The sequence below is a fragment of the Pseudophryne corroboree genome, chromosome 11, assembly GCF_028390025.1.
Source record: "Pseudophryne corroboree isolate aPseCor3 chromosome 11, aPseCor3.hap2, whole genome shotgun sequence".
Taxonomy (NCBI): domain Eukaryota; kingdom Metazoa; phylum Chordata; class Amphibia; order Anura; family Myobatrachidae; genus Pseudophryne; species Pseudophryne corroboree.
The window spans coordinates 148,468,650-148,490,894 of NC_086454.1; the positions used below are offsets into that span (position 1 = coordinate 148,468,650).

General features: G+C 47.3%; 1 pseudogene; it reads right to left on the reverse strand.

The window, feature by feature from the left end:
* Positions 1-1,866: 1,866 nt before the first annotated feature.
* LOC134971323 (5S ribosomal RNA) lies at positions 1,867-1,983 on the reverse strand (annotated as a pseudogene).
* Between the last annotated feature and the right edge of the window lie 20,262 nt (positions 1,984-22,245).

A 22,245-nucleotide genomic window follows, 5' to 3' on the forward strand; every position in this document is an offset into this window, starting at 1 on the left:
ACCCATGGCGGTCCCGGATTGTTGTACATAGTACCTGTCCAAGTAAGAGAAGTGATTCAACTTCAGAACTGCTTCCGCCAGTTGGATGATGAAATCAATCGGTGTATCACCCTGAGAATGGGTCCCAAGGGCCTCTCTCAGTGCCTGCAGCCCATCTTCGTGGGGAATGATGGTATAAAGCGAGCATACGTCCAATGTGGCCAATCTGACATCGCCACTCAGCTGCGGTAATTCGGAGAGTTTGGCGAGGAAGTCCATGGTATCCCTGATGTAGCTATCTGACTGCTGTACTATTGGTTGCAGGAATGAGTCCACGTATACTGCCAGTGGTTGCAACAACGAGTGTTTAGCCGAAATGATTGGTCTACCTGGTGGGTGAGAGAGTGTTTTGTGGACTTTGGGTAGAGTGTATATAATGGGACACACTGGATGTGGAACAGTGAGGAAATCAAAGGTGTGTTTGTCAATCCACTTGGACTGGAAGCTATGTTGTAATAGCCGGTCCACTTGTTTTTTGAAGTTTGGGATGGGGTTGGTGGCACAACCTAGGTAGGTCGAAGTGTCAGCTAATTGCCTACATATCTCCTTGTTGTAGTCCCTCCATTCCTGTACAACGATCGCTCCTCCCTTATCTGCTGGTCTGATGACAATAGAGGTATCATCCCGTAGTGTTCTAAGTGCTTGTCTTTCTTGTTTGGATAGGTTGTCATACGTCTTCCTAGGGGTACCTGCGTTGATGTCCTGTTCGACCAATCGAGTATACGTCTTTATACTGGGATTGGATGAGGGTGGGTCGTACGTGGATGGTGGACGGAACGGGACCTGTTTTCAATATTGGTATCCCCATAGTGTGCGCGGAGTCTAAGTTTGCGTCCAAATTTATACATATCTATAGTCGTCTCAAACGGTTTATGTGGGCACATTGGCACAAAGGACAAGCCACGGGAGAGCAGGCTCAATGTGGCCTGATCCAGTGATCTATCTGTTAGATTAAACACTAAATTTTGTTTTTGTCCCTGCACCTTCGCCATACGTCGCCCCTTCCTTGGATGTGGTCTGCGCGTCCCCCGCTGGGGGGTAGACCTACGTCTTGGCTCTGTCCTAAAAAAGCTGTATTACGAGGTCGACGGTTGTAAGTCTGATCTGTGTCTGAGGTGGAGGCAGATGACCCAGTATCAGAGGTCGCGTGTTGTCTTCGACCCTGGCGGCGTTGTCGAAAACCTCTCTGGGGTCTAGTTGATCTAGAGTCACCTAGTAGCCACCTATATACTGTATGGTTCTGGTAATCAGACACCACTGTGGCTAGTTTGTTCCGCTTGAATGCGGTGAGTTCTTTCTTATAACTGTCAATCTGGGCTTTTAGTTTCTCTAGGTGGTTACAGGTTTTATCACTCCTAATGGTGGATGAATGGACGTCGTTGAATGTGACAATCTGTGTCTTAACTTTATTAAGTTCGGTGCCTACCTCCTCTATTACTAGTAACATTAAGTCTAGGGAACATTTATTAAGTACCCCGCACCAGCGGCTACAGAATGTGGGGTTGTTCCTCCCTATGGTGGGGATATTGCTGACTCGAAACCCTCTGGGGATTTGTTTTTTTACGGTGGTATTCAGATAAAAATTGACCATGCAGGTTAAGGTCAATTTCCCTCTTACTGAGTCTTAAGAGTTGATGGTACAGGTCAGTAGTGGTTTCTGCCGGAAGTGTGTCAAACTCAATCTGGTCAAAGAGTACTTTCTCAGCATCGTCATCTGTTAATGATACAATGCCGTGTTCAGCCTGTGACAGTAGATTGTCATCCAGAAAACCGGCACCACCCTGGGCCATAGTCTAGTGTCCAAGAGTGTATGTCCCACGTGGACTTAAACTACAGTACCCAATCTTCCCGGAGGTCTCCCTTTCCGGTACTATTTGGGCCTGCACTGCTTGGCTTCCAAGTTCAGAAGGAATTGGGCATTGCCAATGCGGTATGACTGTAGTTATGGATACACAGATTAGACTGCTTGCCACAGGAATCTGAAATAACTCAGTGTCTAAGGCACATCCGAACACGGATACAACAAAAACAGGCGATGGCTGCAAAAAAAGAATGTGTTATGTGTGGATCATGCAGAATATCTGGTTTGCTCTAAATATAGGTAGTGGGTGCAGGAAGAGATATACCTAGCATGCTAAGTATATCCAAATAACATATACGAGATGTCCCACACTCTCACCCAACGCAGGTAACGGCTGGGGTGCCAAATCAAAGTCTGATCCAATCACTGGGTCAAACTCATAGTACAGTACAGTGTTTCTCCACATAACAGTGGAGAAAGATAGCACTCTCCAGACTTGTTATAGTATATGCAGTAAAGTCATTTATTCACAAAACTTGGTTCCATGTAATCTTCATGTCACATACAAGGTATATACAGAAAAGGGCTCACCAACGTTTCGGTCCTTATTCGGACCTTTCTCAAGGTATCAGCCAGTCACTCAGTGCAAAGTCAGTAAAGCAGCAGCGTCAGTATCGACAACAAAAGCAGGAACCGGAATCTGCATATTGCCTCCCAGGTCCCCTGAATATATACCCTGGAGTTAACTAGTGAAGGACTCACACGCCCATATGGCCGCGGCGTCACTTCCGGTGATCCCGGAAGTACCGTTCCGTCGGCCGTGTTGTGAGTGTATAACCCGAAGGTGCAGAACTGGGGGATAAATCCAGTTACACACGCTGGTCTGTTAACTCTTATGCCCTAAGCGGTCAGCCGTTAGTTACCACGGCTGTACCGTGGTAACACATTATCCTCGTATGCATAGATTGCGGCCTGAAACGCAAGTGCCGCTCGGTGGAACGCATGACTTCCGGTCTAAACCGGAAGTGACGCGGCGGCCTCGCGCGTCACCATGGAAACCGGCGGTACAGCCGTGGTAACTAACGGCTGACCGCTTAGGGCATAAGAGTTAACAGACCAGCGTGTGTAACTGGAACGACGGAACGGTACTTCCGGGATCACCGGAAGTGACGCCGCGGCCATATGGGCGTGTGAGTCCTTCACTAGTTAACTCCAGGGTATATATTCAGGGGACCTGGGAGGCAATATGCAGATTCCGGTTCCTGCTTTTGTTGTCGATACTGACGCTGCTGCTTTACTGACTTTGCACTGAGTGACTGGCTGATACCTTGAGAAAGATCCGAATAAGGACCGAAACGTTGGTGAGCCCTTTTCTGTATATACCTTGTATGTGACATGAAGATTACATGGAACCAAGTTTTGTGAATAAATGACTTTACTGCATATACTATAACAAGTCTGGAGAGTGCTATCTTTCTCCACTGTTATGTGGAGAAACACTGTACTATATATATATATATATATATAAACAGAATTTTCTCTTATGTCCTAGAGGATGCTGGGGTCCATATTGGTACCATGGGGTATAGATGGGTCTACCAGGAGCCATTGGCACTTTAAGAGTTTAATAGTGTGGTCTGGCTCCTCCCTCTATGCCCCTCCTACCAGACTCAGTTTAGAAAATGTGCCCGGAGAAGCCGGTCACAGCTAGGGGAGCTCTACAGAGTAAAAGTTTTTCTTAGAGTTTTCTCATACGTCCTAGATGGTTCCGCAGGAGCCATGGGCACTCTTAAGACTTTTCAATAGGTGTGAACTGGCTCCTCCCTCTATGCCCCTCCTCCAGACCTCAGTTTTGGAGTTTTAGAATTGTGCCCAGGCAGACTGGATGCACTCCAGGGGAGCTCTACTGAGTTTCTCTGAAAAGACTTATGTTAGGTTTTTTATTTTCAGGGAGAACTGCTGGCAACAGTCTCCCTGCTTCGTGGGACTGAGGGGGCAGAAGTAGGAACCAACTTCCTGAAGAGTTTCATGGCTCTGCTTCTGGCTGACAGGACACCATTAGCTCCTGAAGGGAACTGAACGCTAGCACAGGACACATTAGCTCCTGAAGGGAACTGAACGCTAGCTGTGTCTAGATGCTCACTCCCACAGCACCCCCCCCCCCCCCCACAGAGCCAGAAGTCAGAAGACAGGTGAGTGTAAGAAGACAGATCTTCAATCAAGTAAAGTGACTGCTGAGGTACCGCACGGCTGGCGGGAGTGCAGCGCGCCATTGCTGTCCACACATATACAGGCACTGCAGGGTGCAGGGCGCTGGGGGGGGGTGCCCTGGGCAGCAAATAACCTCGTAAACTGGAAAAAAGGGGCATAAGATGCCCAGGCACAGCCCTAGCCCCGGCCAGTATAACCATTATGTGAAAAATCTCTGAGGAGAAACGCGCCATTGTGGGGGCGGAGCTTCCTCCTCAGTCAGCCATTACACTGTTCAGCGCCATTTTCTCTCATTCACAGACTGCAGAGAAAAAGCTGGTCCTCCTACACTTCTGAACAAGTGTCAGGGTGAAAAAAGGGGCCTGGGTGCTAAAACATATTATTCATAATATAATAGCGCTTAAAGGTTTCTGTGTACGGAGTACGCGACACAGGGATTTTGTCTCTGTGTACAAAGTACGCGGCACAGGGATTTTTTCTTTGGCGCTGGGTTGTGAACTGGTTGCTCCTAAACTGTGTCCCTCTGACAGATTTTACTGTGGGTCTGTCCCCTATAAGTCCCAGTGTGTCTGTGAGTGTGTGTTGTACACGTATGTAAGACATGTCAGAGGCAGGGAGTTCCTCCTTGGAGGAAGGCATTTTAGGGACACAGAGTTGTAATGTGGTGGCGCTGCCGGCACACCAAGAGCCTGCATGGGTGAAAGAAATACGTGATAGTATGCATCATATCAATAGGAGATTAGGTAAGTCTGAATCTCATGCTGAGTGCTGGAGAAAATCTGTGGAGGATGTGATTTTTCAGGGCTCTGTTCTTCCATCCGCAGGCGACCCCTCTGGGTCACATAAGAGACCATTTGCGAATATTGTGAATACTGATACCGACACGGACACTGATTCCTGTGTCGACGATAGTGACTCCAGAGAAATAAAAAATATACAATATATGATTGTAGCTATAAGGGAAGTTCTGGAAGTCACGGAAGCCACTCCTGTACCTCAAGAGAAGGCTTATTTCTATAAAGAAAAGAAATCCAAGGTCACTTTCCCTCCTTCCCACGAGCTTAATACTCTCTTTGAAGGGATGTGGGTGAATCCCGAAAAGAAATTTCGTATTTCCAAGAGAATTCAGATTATCCTTATCCTTTCCCGGTGGAGGACAGGAAAAATTGGGAGTCACCCCCTGTGTTAGACAGTGCTCTGTCCAGGTTGACAAAGAAGGTAATTCTCCCTGCACCTGGCACGGCTTCACTAAAGGAGCCAGCAGACCGCAAAATGGAGACTACATTGAAATCCATTTATGTTGCCAATGGTACGCTGCTCAGGCCCACAATTGCTTGCGCGTGGGTGAGTCGCGCTATTGAAAAATGGTCAGAAAGCTTGTCATCAGAAATTGACACGATTGATAAAGATGAGATACTCCTTAACTTAGGGAATATCAAAGATGCTGCCGCATACATGCTAGAAGTGATGAAAGATATTGGACTCTTGAGTTCACAAGCCGCTACCATGGCAGTATCGGCATGGCTGGCGTTGTGGATTCGCCAGTGGAACGCGGATGCAGATTCCAAAAGAAATATGGAGGCTCTCCCATATAAAGGTGAGGCCTTATTTGGCGATGGACTGGATGCGTTAGTGTCGGCGGCTACCGCAGGTAAGTCGACATTTTTGCCCTCTGCGCCTGCACTGGCAACAAAAGACATATCACCTGCACATGCAGTCCTTTCGGCCCAATAAATACAAAAAAGCGAGAGGTTCCCCCTTCTTTGCAGGTAAGGGAAAGTATTCCACAGCGGCTTCAGGTTCCCAGGAGCAGAAGTCTACCCTACAATACAATACCGCCACATACCCACAAAAACACAATCAATAAACAAATACATAAAAACCACATCCAACAAAGTGCTAGTGCATAAACAATAATAATAATAAAGAAGCATCAAAAATGCAAGTATATTTCTAGGTAAATATTGTATATGTCTGTGCAGTCAAACGGGTTGCCATGGATACCAGACGCATTTGCTGGTTTATGAGGATAAGCATTGGGTTGCTAAGACAACAACCACGGCGGCTGGCGAGCTCCGTGATAGGGATGCGGCACAGTTTTTTTGAAAGCGATCATGATTGACGGGTGCCGTTACAGGTACGACGTCATCACTATCGGCCGCGAGTTTGTTTGATGGGTTGCTATGACAACCGGGCGCGCTATGATTCACGTGCTGAGACTTCCGGAAAAGGGATTTACTACATTGATTAGACGCCTGAGATTTGAAATTGGCGCGCTCGTTTGGCTGCATGGAGGGGTATATAAGGTATGTGTATGTCATATGTTAATTGTTATGTGTATCCTGATGATGGGTTGAAATAAACCCGAAACGTTGATTAAGAGGACGTTGTCCAGTATTTTCTTGTGAGACCAGTGAGTGCCGTTTTCTGGGTGAACCTACATGCTTTCTGTCGACGCAGCACCTTGGCAAGTTATACGTATGGGACAGACGTGAGTGCCGACCATTGGAGTTTTTGTAGCAAAGTTTGGCCTTGGATTGGACAATCTGAGTCAACTTAGTCTGTCTGAGCACCCCACTCCCCTGTAAATTGTCTACTTATGTACTCTCTTGCATTATGATACCATTACAGTCACCACTGGATTACAACTTGTCTGCATCTGTTTAGATTCAGTTTTGTGGAGACACTTGGTCCTAAACAGGCCTATTTGCACTAATTCACTTGATTTTTTGCACAGCACTGAAGCACTTTTTACAAGTATATTGGTATAATGACGTCACAGTCTGTGACCTCAGACACTGGTGGCTTTAATAGGGTTGCCCTATCGTTAGGAGATGTTTTAAGTTTTTCTGAAAGTGAAACTGAAGCAATTTGGTTCACAGAACGTTTTGAGGATGCTGAGGGGGTTAAAACCAAGGAAGAAGTGTATGCTGCATTGCTAAAAATGAGAAAAAGAGAGACTGATTTTCTAATGCATGGAATTACTTTGTCTGAATATCAGAGGGAGAAAAAGATACCCCGTGGGTTTCGCGTGCGGAACATTCCCACGATTGGGCGGTATAATAATGAATTCTGTCGCCGTTGGGTGGCAGTTTTAAATAAGTGTTCTTTTGATTTGATGACGTTGGTGATTGAGGAGTCGGCACGAGAATTGACGGAGATTAGACGTAAGATTCATGATTACGAGTCGCTGTACTCGCAGTTGCTACTGGATGATACTAAGAACGTACCTATGGAAAAACTCGCACAGGAATTGGCAATATATAAACGTGATTTAATTGCCTTTAAGAAACAGAAAATTGAGAAAGTGAATAAAGATTATTCTGAGCAGCGAGTTTATGGGTGGTTAACTGGTGTCCCTGGTAATAACCCGAGAATACGTCCGCAGAGGCGTTGGAGGGGTAGGGGCCAGAAAAGTAATGCATCATCCAGTGAAGCATACTCCTCATCAGGTGATGATTTGACCTCAGCACGAGGGGCAATTGCTAATAAACCCCCTTTAGTGACACGTTCCCGCGTGGGACGCGGGCGAGGAAAAGACCCACAAGGAGGGGTGGACAATGCCGCCGGAACAGCCAAAAGGGGTCGGAGCAAGAAATGAATTTGGTATTTAATTTGTCATCTAGGACTTTGACTGATATAGAAATTAAGGTATTGAATAAAGGTTTGGGGTTTGTGCCGACAGTCCCTTTCAATGATCTACATTGGAAAATTGATCAGTCTCATTTGCATCGTCAGCTAAAATTGAAAGAGTTTTTTGGTGACAAAAGTGATTTTAAGGGTGATGCTCAGACAGTGAAGATTTTCAAGAGGAAGTCGACATTTGATCCATCCTCAAGGAATACATCAATTATGGCTTTTATGAGGGCACTGGACTGCCAAGTTGTTGAGCAATCTAGGAAACAGGGACTGTGTAGATCCAATCTATCACCATCTGAATATAAGGCTTTAAAAAATTTGGGAAGTTATAAGGATGTGGTGTTTCGGGCCGCAGATAAAGGCGGTGGTATAGTGGTGCAGAATGTCACCGATTACTGCAATGAAATTGAAAGGCAGTTGTCGGACACTAGTACCTACCGTAAACTATCTCATGATCCGACTAATGAATATAAATTGGCACTGGACACTTTATTAGACGAAGCTGTGAATAAGGCGATCATTGATATAGATACTTCCCTCTTTTTGAAAGTAGACTGTCCGAGGGTACCACTGCTGTATAGTCTACCTAAAATTCATAAGAATTTGGAGAGGCCGCCTGGCCATCCCATAATTTCTGCAAGGGAGTCATTGTGTAGCAAGATCTCTGAGTACTTAGATTATTACATCCAGCCAAGTGTACAAGCTCAACGGACTTACCTTAAGGACACTACATCTCTGTTGATAAAACTTAAAGAACTGGGAAGTATACCTGTGAATACATGGATGTGTACTCTGGACATTATTAGCTTGTATACTAATATTCCTCATGACGATGGCATACGAGCGGTTAAGGAGTTGCTAAATGAGTGTACAAGCTATGATGGTCCTGATTTGGATTTTCTGATCTCTCTTCTGCATTTTGTATTGCACAATAATTATTTCTATCATAATGGTGGATACTATTTACAACTCAAAGGCTGTGCGATGGGTTCTCATGTCGCACCAGCCTATGCGAATGCATACATGTTTGGAATTGAGAAGGAATGTTTTTTCAATAGAGATGTTAGAGATAAAATTCTGTTTTATTACAGGTACATCGATGACATTATATTGTTTTGGAGAGGTGATTATGCTAGCTTTGTGGAATTGGTAGATTCAATTAATGAGCGTAATTGTCCTATTAAGTACACATACTCTTGTAGTCTGGAGAGTATTTCCTATTTGGATGTGAATATCACACTGCAGGATGGTATACTTACCACTTCCATTTACTCTAAACCCACAGATAGAAACACGTTACTATCTTTTAAGAGCCATCACCCAGCTGCGATGAAAAAGAGTTTACCTTTTTCGCAGCTGTTACGAGTTAAAAGGATTACAAGTGATGATCAGGTGGTAGCTAGAGATCTTGAGAGAATGTCGGATAAATTTGTGGAACGTGGCTATCCTGATAATGTACTCTCTGAGGCTAGGAGAAAGGTGGATCTAATGCCTAGAGAAGTTTTGTTGAATCAAACAGATAGGAAACAGACATCTGACAAATTACATTGGGTGAGGAGATTTAATACCTCACATGGCTCTGTGGAGAGAGCAGTGAGGACCCTGTGGCCTATAATGCAGAGTGACAAGGACTCTAAGGTTTTTAGACCTTTGCAGGTGATGTCTTGTCTGAAGAGGGGAAAGAATATTCGAGACTGGGTAGTGCACCCAGATATTACGGAACAGATGCATTATGACCCTCGAGTGCAAATTAAAAGTGGGGGCTGTTATAAATGTTCTGGGTGTACGACATGCAGTTATATGGTTGCCAGCAAATGTTTTTACCATCCACATAGCGGTAAGAGATACTCGATTAGAACAGCAGTTACGTGTACTACAAGCTTTGTAGTCTATATGATCAAGTGCCCATGTGGCTTATGTTATATAGGCAAGACCATACGTACTTTTAGAGAACGGATGACCCTTCATAGGTCGTCGATTAGAGCCGCTTTGATGGGGAAGCCATCAGAACAACCTGTGGCGAGACATTTTGTTGAGAACAATCACCCTTTATCCAGCCTGAGGTATCTCATTATTGACCATGTGCCGGAGAGCCCAAGAGGGGGAGATCGGCACAAAAGGTTGTTACAGATTGAGACCAAATGGATACAGGTTTTGGATACTGTTAAACCTAGGGGTCTAAATGACCATCTCTCTTATAATATGTATTGGTAATCTAGGGGGATGTAAGTTTTTGATCTATCTATAAACTACTGTATTTGGTAGAGACACCTATATAACCATAGATATGGGACTTGTGGCTGCATTAATTTTACCTAGAAATATACTTGCATTTTTGATGCTTCTTTATTATTATTATTGTTTATGCACTAGCACTTTGTTGGATGTGGTTTTTATGTATTTGTTTATTGATTGTGTTTTTGTGGGTATGTGGCGGTATTGTATATGTCTGTGCAGTCAAACGGGTTGCCATGGATACCAGACGCATTTGCTGGTTTATGAGGATAAGCATTGGGTTGCTAAGACAACAACCACGGTGGCTGGCGAGCTCCGTGATAGGGATGCGGCACAGTTTTTTTGAAAGCGATCATGATTGACGGGTGCCGTTACAGGTACGACGTCATCACTATCGGCCGCGAGTTTGTGTGATGGGTTGCTATGACAACCGGGCGCGCTATGATTCACGTGCTGAGACTTCCGGAAAAGGGATTTACTACATTGATTAGACGCCTGAGATTTGAAATTGGCGCGCTCGTTTGGCTGCATGGAGGGGTATATAAGGTATGTGTATGTCATATGTTAATTGTTATGTGTATCCTGATGATGGGTTGAAATAAACCCGAAACGTTGATTAAGAGGACGTTGTCCAGTATTTTCTTGTGAGACCAGTGAGTGCCGTTTTCTGGGTGAACCTATATATATATATATATATATACACATGTATATACATACATACATATAAACACACACACACACACACACATATGATATATATACATGTGTATAATAAGATTTTACTTACCGGTAAATCTATTTCTCGTAGTCCGTAGAGGATGCTGGGACTCCGTAAGGACCATGGGGAATAGACGGGCTCCGCAGGAGATAGGGCACTTTAAGAAAGCTTTGGACTCTGGGTGTGCACTGGCTTCTCCCTCTATGCCCCTCCTCCAGACCTCAGTTAGGGAAACTATGCCCAGAGGAGATGGACAGTACGAGGAAGGATTTTTGTAAATCTAAGGGCGAGATCCATACCAGCCACACCAATCACACCGTATAACTTGTGATAAACTATCCAGTTAACAGTATGAACAACAACATAGCCACGGTTCAACCAATAAACTATAACATAACCCTTATGTAAGCAATAACTATATACAAGTCTTGCAGAAGAAGTCCGCACTTGGGACGGGCGCCCAGCATCCTCTACGGACTACGAGAAATAGATTTACCGGTAAGTAAAATCTTATTTTCTCTAACGTCCTTGAGGATGCTGGGACTCCGTAAGGACCGTGGGGATTATACCAAAGCTCCCAAACGGGCGGGAGAGTGCGGATGACTCTGCAGCACTGATTGAGCAAACAGGAGGTCCTCCTCAGCCAGGGTATCAAACTTATAAAACTTTGCAAAGGTGTTAGACCCCGACCAAGTAGCTGCTCGGCACAACTGTAATGCCGAGACCCCTCGGGCAGCCGCCCAAGAAGAGCCCACTTTCCTAGAGGAATGGGCCTTAACCAATTTCGGTAACGGCAATCCTGCCGTAGAATGCGCCTGCTGAATCGTGTTACATATCCAGCAAGCAATAGTCTGCTTTGAAGCAGGAGCGCCAACCTTGTTGGCCGCATACAGAACAAACAGAGCTTCAGTCTTCCTGATTCTAGCCGTTCTGGTCACATAAATCTTCAAAGCCCTGACCACATCCAGGGACTCGGAATCCTCCAAGTCCCGTGTAGCCACAGGCACGACAATAGGTTGGTTCATATGAAAAGATGAGACCACCTTTGGCAGAAATTGAGGACGAGTCCTCAACTCTGCCCTATCCACGTGAAAAACCAAGTATGGGCTTTTATGTGATAAAGCCGCCAATTCTGAAACACGTCTAGCCGAAGCTAATGCCAACAACATGACCACTTTCCACGTGAGGTATTTCAACTCCACAGTTTTGAGTGGTTCAAACCAAGGTGACTTGAGGAAACGTAACACCACGTTAAGATCCCAAGGCGCCACCAGAGGCACAAAGGGAGGCTGAATATGCAGCACCCCCTTCACAAAAGTCTGTACTTCAGGAAGAGAGGCTAATTCTCTTTGAAAGAAAATGGATAAGGCCGAAATTTGGACCTTTATGGACCCTAATTTTAGGCCCAAAGTCACTCCTGTTTGAAGGAAGTGAAGCAGACGGCCCAAATGGAACTCCTCCGTAGGAGCAGCTCTGGCCTCACACCAAGAAACATTTCCGCCATATACGGTGATAATGTTTTAACGTCACGTCTTTCCTAGCCTTGATCAGGGTAGGAATGACATCCTCCGGAATTCCTTTTTCCGCTAGGATCCGGCGTTCAACCGCCATGCCGTCAAACACAGCCGCGGTAAGTCTTGGAACAGACAGGGTCCCTGCCGCAGCAGGTCCTGCCTTAGAGGAAGAGGCCACGGATCTTCTGTGAGCAACTCTTGCAGCTTCGGATACCAAGTCCTCCGTGGCCAATCTGGAACAATGAGGATTGTTCTGACCCTGCTCATTCTTATTATTCTCAACACTTTGGGTATGAGAGGAAAAGAAGGAAACACATAGACCGATCTGAACACCCAAGGTGTCACCAGAGCGTTTACCGCTACCGCCTGAGGGTCCCTTGACCTGGTGCAATACCGCTTTAGCTTTTTGTTGAGACGGGATGCCATCATGTCGATTTGAGGCAGTCCCCATCGATCCGTGATCTGTGCGAAGACTTCTTGATGAAGTCCCCACTCTCCCGGATGCAGGTCGTGCCTGCTGAGGAAGTCCGCCTCCCAGTTGTCCACCCCCGGGATGAACACTGCTGATAGTGCGCTTACATGGCCTTCCGCCCAGCGTAGAATCCTGGTCGCTTCTGCCATGGCCACTCTGCTCCTTGTTCCGCCTTGCCGGTTTATATGAGCCACTGCCGTGACGTTGTCCGACTGAATCAGAACCGGTTTTCTCCGAAGCGATTCCTCCACTTGACACAGGGCGTTGTATATGGCCCTCAACTCCAGGACATTGATGTGGAGACAAGTCTCTAGGTTTGACCAGAGACCTTGGAAATTTCTACCCAGTGTTACTGCTCCCCAGCCTCGGAGGCTTGCATCCGTGGTCACCAGGACCCAGTCCTGAATGCCGAACCTGCGACCCTCTAGCAGGTGAGCACTGTTCAGCCACCACAGGAGAGATACCCTGGTCCTGGGAGACAGGGTGATCCTTTGATGCATTCGTAAATGGGACCCGGACCACTTGTCCAAGAGGTCCCATTAAAAGGTCCTCGCATGGAACCTGCCGAAAGGGATGGCCTCGTATGAAGCCACCATCTTCCCCAGGACCCGCGTGCAATGATGCACTGAAACCTTTTTTGGTTTTAAGAGGTTCCTGACCATGGCTATGAGCTCCTGAACCTTTTCGATCGGAAGAAAAACCTTTTTCTGGTCTGTGTCTAGAATCAGGCCCAAAAAGGTCAGACGCGTTGTAGGGACTAGCTGGGACTTCGGTATATTGAGAATCCAGCCGTGTATCTGCAACGTCTTCATGGACAGAGACACACTGTCCAGCAACTTCTCCCGAGATCTCGCCTTTATGAGGAGATCGTCCAAGTATGGGATAATTGTGACCCCCTGCCTGCGCAGGAGCACCATCATTTCCGCCATTACCTTGGTGAAAATCCTCGGGGCCGTGGAAAGCCCAAACGGCAACGTCTGAAATTGGTAGTGACAGTCCTGCACTGCAAATCTCAGGAACGCCTGATGAGGGGGGAATATCGGAACATGAAGGGTGGTCTTCAGTATGCCGGCGGTCGGGCTCCCGGCGACCAGCATACCGGCGCCGGGAGCCCGACAGCCGGCATACCGACACTTATACTCCCACGACCCCCCTGGAGGGAGAATAATATAGTGTAGTGCGCCACCGTGCCCGTAGCGTGGCGAGCGCAGCGAGCCCGCAAGGGGCTCATTTGCGCTCGCCACACTGTCGGTAAGCCGGCGGTCGGGCTCCCGGCGCCAGTATGCTGGTCGCCGGGAGCCCGGCCGCCGGCATATCGTAGTGAACCCGAACATGAAGGTATGCATCCTTTATGTCCAGGGACACCATCCAATCCCCCCCCTCCAGGCTGGCGATGACCGCCCTGAGTGATTCCATCTTGAACTTGAACCTCTTCAAGTACAGGTTCAGAGATTTTAGGTTTAAAATGGGTCTGACCGAACCGTCCGGTTTCGGAACCACAAACAGGGTCGAGTAATATTCCTCTCCTTGCTGGAGATGAGGAACTGTGACAATCACCTGTTGAACACACAATTTTTGGATTGCCGCCAACACTAGCTCCCTCTCTGACGGGGAAGCTGGCAGAGCTGATTTGAAAAACCGGCGAGGAGGCAAGTCTTCGAATTCCAGCCTGTATCCCTGAGAAACAATCTCTAATGCCCAGGGATCCACCTGCGAGTGAACCCAGACGTGGCTGAAAAACCGAAGACGAGCCCCCACTAGATCTGCCTCCCCCCGGGAAGCCCCAGCGTCATGCGGTGGACTTTGCAGAGGCAGGGGAGGACTTTTGCTCTTGGGAACTAGCTGTGTGCAGCTTCTTTCCCCTACCTTTCCCTCTGGCAACAAAGGACGATCCCCGTACCTTTTTGTTTTTATTGGAACGAAAGGACTGCATTTGATAATGAGGTGCCTTTTTTGTATGCTGCGGGGGGACATAAGGTAAGAAATTCGACTTACCAGCCGTAGCCATAGAGACAAGGTCCGAGAGGCCGTCTCCAAACAACTCCTCCCCTTTGTAAGGCAAGGACTCCATATGCCGCTTTGAATCGGCATCTCCCGTCCACTGTCGGGTCCACAAGAGCCGCCTAGCAGAAATAGACATAGCATTTATTCTGGAGCTTAATAAACAAATGTCTCTCTGAGCATCTCTCATATACAAGGCAGCATCTCTGATATGCTCTATGGTCATTTGAATAGCATCCCTATCTAAGGTGTCAATCTCCGTAGATAAGGAATCTGCCCATGCCACAACCGCACTACAAACCCAGGCCGACGCCATAGCCGGTCTAGCAATAGTACCTGAATGAGTGTAAATGTGCTTCAAGGTAATTTCCTGCCTGCGGTCAGCAGGTTCCTTGAGGGAAGCCGTATCCTGAGAAGGTAGTGCCACCTTTTTGGACAAGCGTGTCAGCGCCTTGTCTACTTTAGGAGAAGATTCCCAGCGTATCCTATCAGTTTGTGGAAAAGGATACGCCATAAGAATCCTTTTGGGAACTTGTGGTCTCCTATCCGGAGATTCCCAAGCCTTTTCGCACAATTCACTTAGTTCAAATGAGGATGGAAAGGTGACTTCAGGCTTTTTCCCTTTATATATGTGTACCCTCGTGTCAGGGATCGGGGGTTCTTCAGTAATATGCAAAACCTCTTTAATGGCAATAATCATGTACCGAATACCTTTTGCCACCTTCGGCTGTAATTTTGCATCTTTATAGTCGACACTAGAGTCAGTATCTGTGTCGGTATCTGTGTCATTGATCTGGGATATGGTGCGCTTCTGAGACCCCGAAGGGCCTGGCGCCACAGGACAGGCATGGACTGGCTACCTGACTGATCCCTAGCTTCTGCCTTGTCTAACCTTTTATGCAATAGATTAACATTTGCATTCAAGACATTCAGCATATCCACCCATTCTGGTGTCGGCGCTGCCGACGGCGACATGACATTCAAGCACTCCCCCTCCACATTAAGCGAGCCTTCCTTGTCAAACATGTCGACACACGCGTACCGACACACTTCACACACACAGGGAACCTCTTTCCTGAAGACAGTATCCCTGTCAAGGCCCTTTGGAGAGACAGAGAGAGAGAGTATGCCAGCACACACCCCAGCGCAATGATCCTGGAGACCAACACTAAATGTTTTTCCCCAGCAGCGCTGTATAATATGTTATCCGCCAATTATGTGCCCCCCCCCCCCCCTCTTTTAAACACCCCTTTTCCGTGTGTAAGCAGGAGAGAGTCCGGGGAGCTTCCTCTCAGCGGTGCTGTGGAGAGAAAATGGCGCTGGTGAGTGCTGAGGGAGAAGCCCCGCCCCCTCAGCGGCGGGCTTCTGTCCCGCTCAAACTTACAAAAATATGGCGGGGGCTCTTTTATATACATGTACAGTGCCCACCTGTACATGTATATTGGCCCTCATTCCGAGTTGTTCGCTCGGTATTTTTCATCGCATCGCAATGAAAATCCGCTTAGTACGCATGCGCAATGTTCGCACTGCGACTGCGCCAAGTAACTTTGCTATGTAGAAAGTAATTTTACTCACGGCTTTTTCATCGCTCCGGCGAACGTAATGTGATTGACAGGAAATGGGTGTTACTGGGCGGAAACACGGCGTTTCAGGGGCGTGTGGCTGAAAACGCTACCGTTTCCGGAAAAATCGCAGGAGTGGCCGGAGAAACGGTGGGAGTGCCTGGGCGAACGCTGGGTGTGTTTGTGACGTCAACCAGGAACGACAAGCACTGAACTGATCGCACAGGCAGAGTAAGTCTGGAGCTACTCTGAAACTGCTAAGTAGTTAGTAATCGCAATATTGCGAATACATCGGTCGCAATTTTAAGAAGCTAAGATTCACTCCCAGTAGGCGGCGGCTTAGCGTATTTAACTCTGCTAAATTCGCCTTGCGACCGATCAACTCGGAATGAGGGCCATTGTCTTTTGCCATAAGAGGTGTTTATATTGCTGCCCAGGGCGCCCCCCTGCGCCCTGCACCCTTACAGTGACCGGAGTGTGTGAGGTGTATGGGAGCAATGACGCACAGCTGCAGTGCTGTGCGTTACCTCCGTGAAGCTGAAGGTTTCTGCCGCCTGACGACTTCTGTCTTCTGTTCTTCTAGCTCTGTGAGGAGAACGGCGGCGCGGCTCCGGGGGTGGACGCCCAGTAAGAACCTGCGTTCACCCCCTCTGGAGCTAATGGTGTCCAGTAGCCGAGGAAGCAAAACCTATCTTAGACAAGAAGGTCTGCTCCTCTCTCCTCAGTCCCTCGATGCAGGGAGCCTGTTGCCAGCAGTGCTCCCTGTGAAAAAGTAGAAAAAGTAGAGAAAAAATCCAAACAAAAATGCTTTTAGGCAGAGAACTCAGGAGAGCTCTCTGCAGTGCACCCATCCTGCTCTGGGCACAGTGTAAAACTGAGGTCTGGAGGAGGGGCATAGCGGGAGGAGCCAGTGCACACCCAGAGTCCAAAGCTTTCTTAAAGTGCCCTATCTCCTGCGGAGCCCGTCTATTACCCATGGTCCTTACGGAGTCCCAGCATCCTCAAGGACGTTAGAGAAATATACGTGTAGTATGTGTGTGTATATATATCTCCAATGAATCCACACTCACTGCTGCAAATTATATCATGGGTGGTGCTCCATAAAGGGCTCTCAAATAGTCCAAAATATATCCAAGAAGAGTACAGGCACTCACCACTTCCTTGATGATAATGAATGTATTATACCTCACAGGTGTATCTCACATAGAGAGGAACGACAGCATGTCAGCAAAAATGTCGACGTTTCGGCTCCATCCGAGCCTTTGTCAAGACAGACAAAATCACATCAGGTTAACACCCAGCAGCCTGATGTGATTTTGTCTGTCTTGACAAAGGCTCGGATGGAGCCGAAACGTCGACATTTTTGCTGACATGCTGTCGTTCCTCTCTATGTGAGATACACCTGTGAGGTATAATAAATTCATTATCATCAAGGAAGTGGTGAGTGCCTGTACTCTTCTTGGATATATATATATATATATATATATGTGTGTGTGTGTGTGTGTGTGTGTGTGTATATACACACACACACACACACACACACACACACACACACACACACACACACACACACACACACGTATGCACACATTCAGCACCTCTCACAAACCTGCCATTTTCATCTAAAAAATATTTCTGACCCAGGATGCTACTAAGACTCTTATCCACTCACTGGTCATCTCCAGACTGGACTACTGTAATCTGCTCCTGACTGGCATTCCTGACAAATACCTCTCTCCACTCCAATCTATCCTCAATGCTGCTGCCCGGCTCATTTTCCTCACCAAACGCACTACGTCCACCTCTCCTCTCTTACTAGACCTTCACTGGCTCCCCTTCCCTTTCAGAATCCATTTCAAGCTTCTCACACTCGCTTACAAAGCCCTCACCCACTCCTCTCCAATCTACATCTCTGACCTTATCTCCCTTTACACTCCCACCCGTCCTCTTCGCTCTGCTAATGCATGCCGACTCTCCTGCCTACGGATTACTTCCTCCCACTCCTACCTCCAAGATTTTTCACGTGCTGCACCACTTCTTTGGAATTCCCTACCTCTCCCCCTCAGACTCTCCACCTCTCTAAAAAACTTCAAACGAGCTCTCAAGACCCACTTCTTCACCAAACCCAGCCAAATCTCATCCTAACCCTCTGTTCTACGCTCTCTATGTACCCCATCTGTGTCACCCCTGTCTGTCTACCCCTCCCCTTTATAATGTAAGTGTTATGATTCCAGCACTCTGGTCAGAGGAGATCTTATGGCAAGGACCGGAGCACTGGAACGGAATGCTGGGGAAGGGAGCAGGACAGGAAAATAGCCCCTGGCGCCCTAACTCTGTTGTCTCACCCGTGTTGTCAGAAATCCCCTGCGAGACTATGGTTTCTTGAGCCCTTGGCAGCCGCGTTTGAAGGGCGGATTATGTCTGCCCAACTTCGATGCCCCCCGGTCTTAATGAGAGACAAAGGGAAACCCGAGAAAGGGTGATAACAAGAGGCCCTCTAACTAAACAACCAGGCCAGGGGCTAAGCAAACTCAAAACTATAATATGTGCGGAGAAACCGCCAGGGAAAAGGACAACCAAAATATCCACTTGTCCAATTCTCCTACCCGGCACCGCCGAGTACCAGAGAGGACTTGTGGAAGCGGAACCCTCCGCAAATGCTCCAAACACAAAATATAAAAGGTAAAGCGGCTGAGCCACAACACACAGCAGAGCCGCAACTCACGAACACCACTGGATATAAAACGGTGATCAGTCAGGACTCCAGGTAACCAAACGACCTCTTGGGATGAGATGACAACTCCCGAATACCGGACTTCTGAGGACTGGAATGACCGGATACAGCAGGACTGGAAACAGACACTCAGCAAACAAAGGCAGCATGCAGGAAGCTATTACCGGCGTCTGTGAGAAGCCCTGGGAGTGTATTTAACAAGGAGTCCGCCAATCAGCTGCTAAAGGCTGATTAGAATAAATGCCGTGCAGCTGCCTTGCTGCACGGCCAGAGAGCAGGTGAATATCTTAATTTCCTAAAGCCTAGCAACGGGGAACGCGGTCTGCCAGTGGCGTCCCCGTTGCTAGGGTCCATGCGGCTCAGCGCGCCTGGCGTCTAGCGTTGCTAGGGAGCCGGCGGCTGTACGCGCACGGCGTCTCTAGTTGCTAGGCGCCGGGCCGCGCAGACAAGCGGACCCCGGCGCCTAACAGTACCCCCCCCTTGAGGAGGGGTCAAGGAACCCCTAAAGCCAGGTTTCTGAGGAAATTCCCGAAAAAATGCCCTCTTGAGCCTCGGGGCATGAAGATCCTTATCCAGGACCCAAGACCTTTCCTCCGGACCATAGCCTTTCCAGTGAACTAGAAAATACAGCCGATCCCGGGACAAATTGGAATCGAGAACCTTCTCTACCAAGAACTCCTGTTGTCCCTGTACATCCACTGGAGATCTACCCTGAGAGATCTTCCGAGGAAATCTACTGGAAGAAACGTATTGTTTCAACAGGGAACAATGAAACGTATTTCCAATCCTGAGAGATCTTGGTAAACGTAACCGAAAGGCAACTGGGTTGACTCTTTTAATAATAAGAAATGGCCCAATAAATTTGGGTCCCAGTCTAGCCAAGGATTGTCGAAGCCTGATGTTGCGAGTCGACAACCACACCCTATCTCCCACCTTAAAAGTGCAAGGACGTCGGAGCCTGTCAGAAAATTTCTTCTCTCGAAAGGCCGCTTTTCTGAGAGCAAGGTGCACCTTTTTCCAAATGGCTCTGAGATGGGAGGTTAAGGTTAGCGAGGAGACTGAGGAATGATGAAAAAAAGAATTAGCTCTGGGGTGAAAACCAAAAACTGAAAAGAATGGAGACTCTTTAGTGGAGGAATGACAAGAATTATTGTAAGCAAATTCAGCCAACGGAAGAAACTCGGACCAATCATTCTGGAGTTTGGCTGAATACAAGCGCAAATATTGTTTCAATGATTGGTTAACTCGTTCGGTTTGCCCGTTGGATTGTGGGTGGTAACCGGATGTTAACGACAATTTCATCTTCAATGAGGCACAAAAACATTTCCAGAATTGTGCGATGAATTGTGGACCCCGATCAGAAACAATATCAGTAGGCAACCCATGAAGCCTGAATACATGGCGGAGAAACAAAACTGCCAACCCTTGGGCAGAAGGCAATCGGGGAAGAGCAATAAAATGAGCCATTTTACTAAAACGGTCCACTACCACCCATATGACTCGGAATCCGGCTGAAAGGGGAAGGTAAACCACAAAATCCATGGAAATATGAGACCACGGCCTGAGAGGAACATTTAAGGGCATAAGTTGCCCGATGGGCAAGGAACGGGGAACCTTATGCTGTGCACAAACCTGACATGAATAAACAAATTCCTTGACGTCTTTAGAAAGACCAGGCCACCATACTGAGCGAGAGACTAACTCCAATGTCTTAGAGACTCCTGGATGCCCTGAAACTTTGTTATCATGGAATTCCGTTAAAACAGTAGCTCTCAAAAACTCAGGGACGTAAAGACGACCAGCAGGAGTAATTCTAGGAGCTTGGTGTTGGAGCTGTTTTAACTGGGTAAATAAATCTTGTGTGAGGCCCGCCCAGATGACCGAAGATGGAAGTATGGGGGTAACAGGATTGTTATTGTGAACCGGAAGAAAGCTACGTGACAGGGCATCAGCCATAGTATTCTTGGAACCAGGCCTGAAAGTGATTATAAATTTGAAACGCGTAAAAAATAATGCCCAACGTGCCTGCCGGGCATTAAGCCGCTTAGCCGATTCAATGTATTGCAGGTTCTTATGGTCAGTCAATACCGAAATAGTATGTTTTGCTCCCTCCAGCCAATGCCTCCACTCCTCGAAAGCCCACTTTACCGCCAGTAACTCCCGATTACCAACGTCATAGTTGGATTCAGCGGAGGAGAATTTCCTGGACATAAAGGCACAAGGATGTAACTCCAGAGACTCCGGATCCTTTTGAGAAAGGATAGCCCCCACTCCAACCTCCGAGGCATCAACCTCCACCACAAAGGGCAATTCCGGATTAGGATGTCTGAGGACTGGAGCCGAGACAAAGGCTTGTTTCAAGGCCCGGAAGGACAACTCAGCTTCACGCGACCAGTTGGTAGGATCCGCTCCTTTCTTTGTCAGAGCTACAATGGGAGCAACCAAGTCAGAAAAAGAATGAATGAACCTCCTATAATAATTTGCAAACCCTAAAAAGCGCTGAATTGCTTTTAAATTGGTGGGTTGCGCCCAACTAAGGATGGCCTGGAGTTTCTTTGGTTCCATGGAAAATCCCTGAGGGGAAATTATGTACCCTAAAAAAGATACTTCCGTGACATGAAACTCACACTTCTCCAGCTTGGCATATAAATGATTCTCACGTAACTTTTGAAGAACCAGACGCACCTGGGTAACATGTTGTTCCATTGATTCAGAAAAAATCAGGATGTCGTCTAAGTAAACGACCACGAATTTCCCTAGGAAGTCACGGAGCACATCGTTAATGAGGTCTTGAAAAACTGCCGGAGCATTGGACAGGCCGAACGGCATCACCAGGTATTCGTAGTGACCCGACTGAGTACTGAAGGCCGTTTTCCACTCATCTCCAGATTTAATTCGGATGAGGTTGTACGCTCCTCTAAGGTCAATTTTAGAAAAAATCACAGCAGAACGTAACTGATCAAAGAGTACAGAAATCAACGGCAAAGGATAGGTGTTTTTAACTGAGATCTTATTCAGTGCTCTAAAATCAATGCAAGGTCTAAGCGAGCCATCCTTTTTCTCCACAAAGAAGAAGCCTGCACTTAAAGGAGATTTTGATGGTCTAATAAATCCTTTCTCAAGGCTCTCCTTTACATAATCATTCATAGCCGCAGTTTCTGGCCCGGATAATGCATGTAATCTTCCCTTTGGCAATGCGGCACCAGGAATTAACTCAATAGCACAATCATAAGGCCGATGGGGAGGCAGAATGTCCGCATTGCCTTTGGAGAAAACATCAGCAAACTCCTGGTATTCCACCGGAATGAGTTCTGGAATG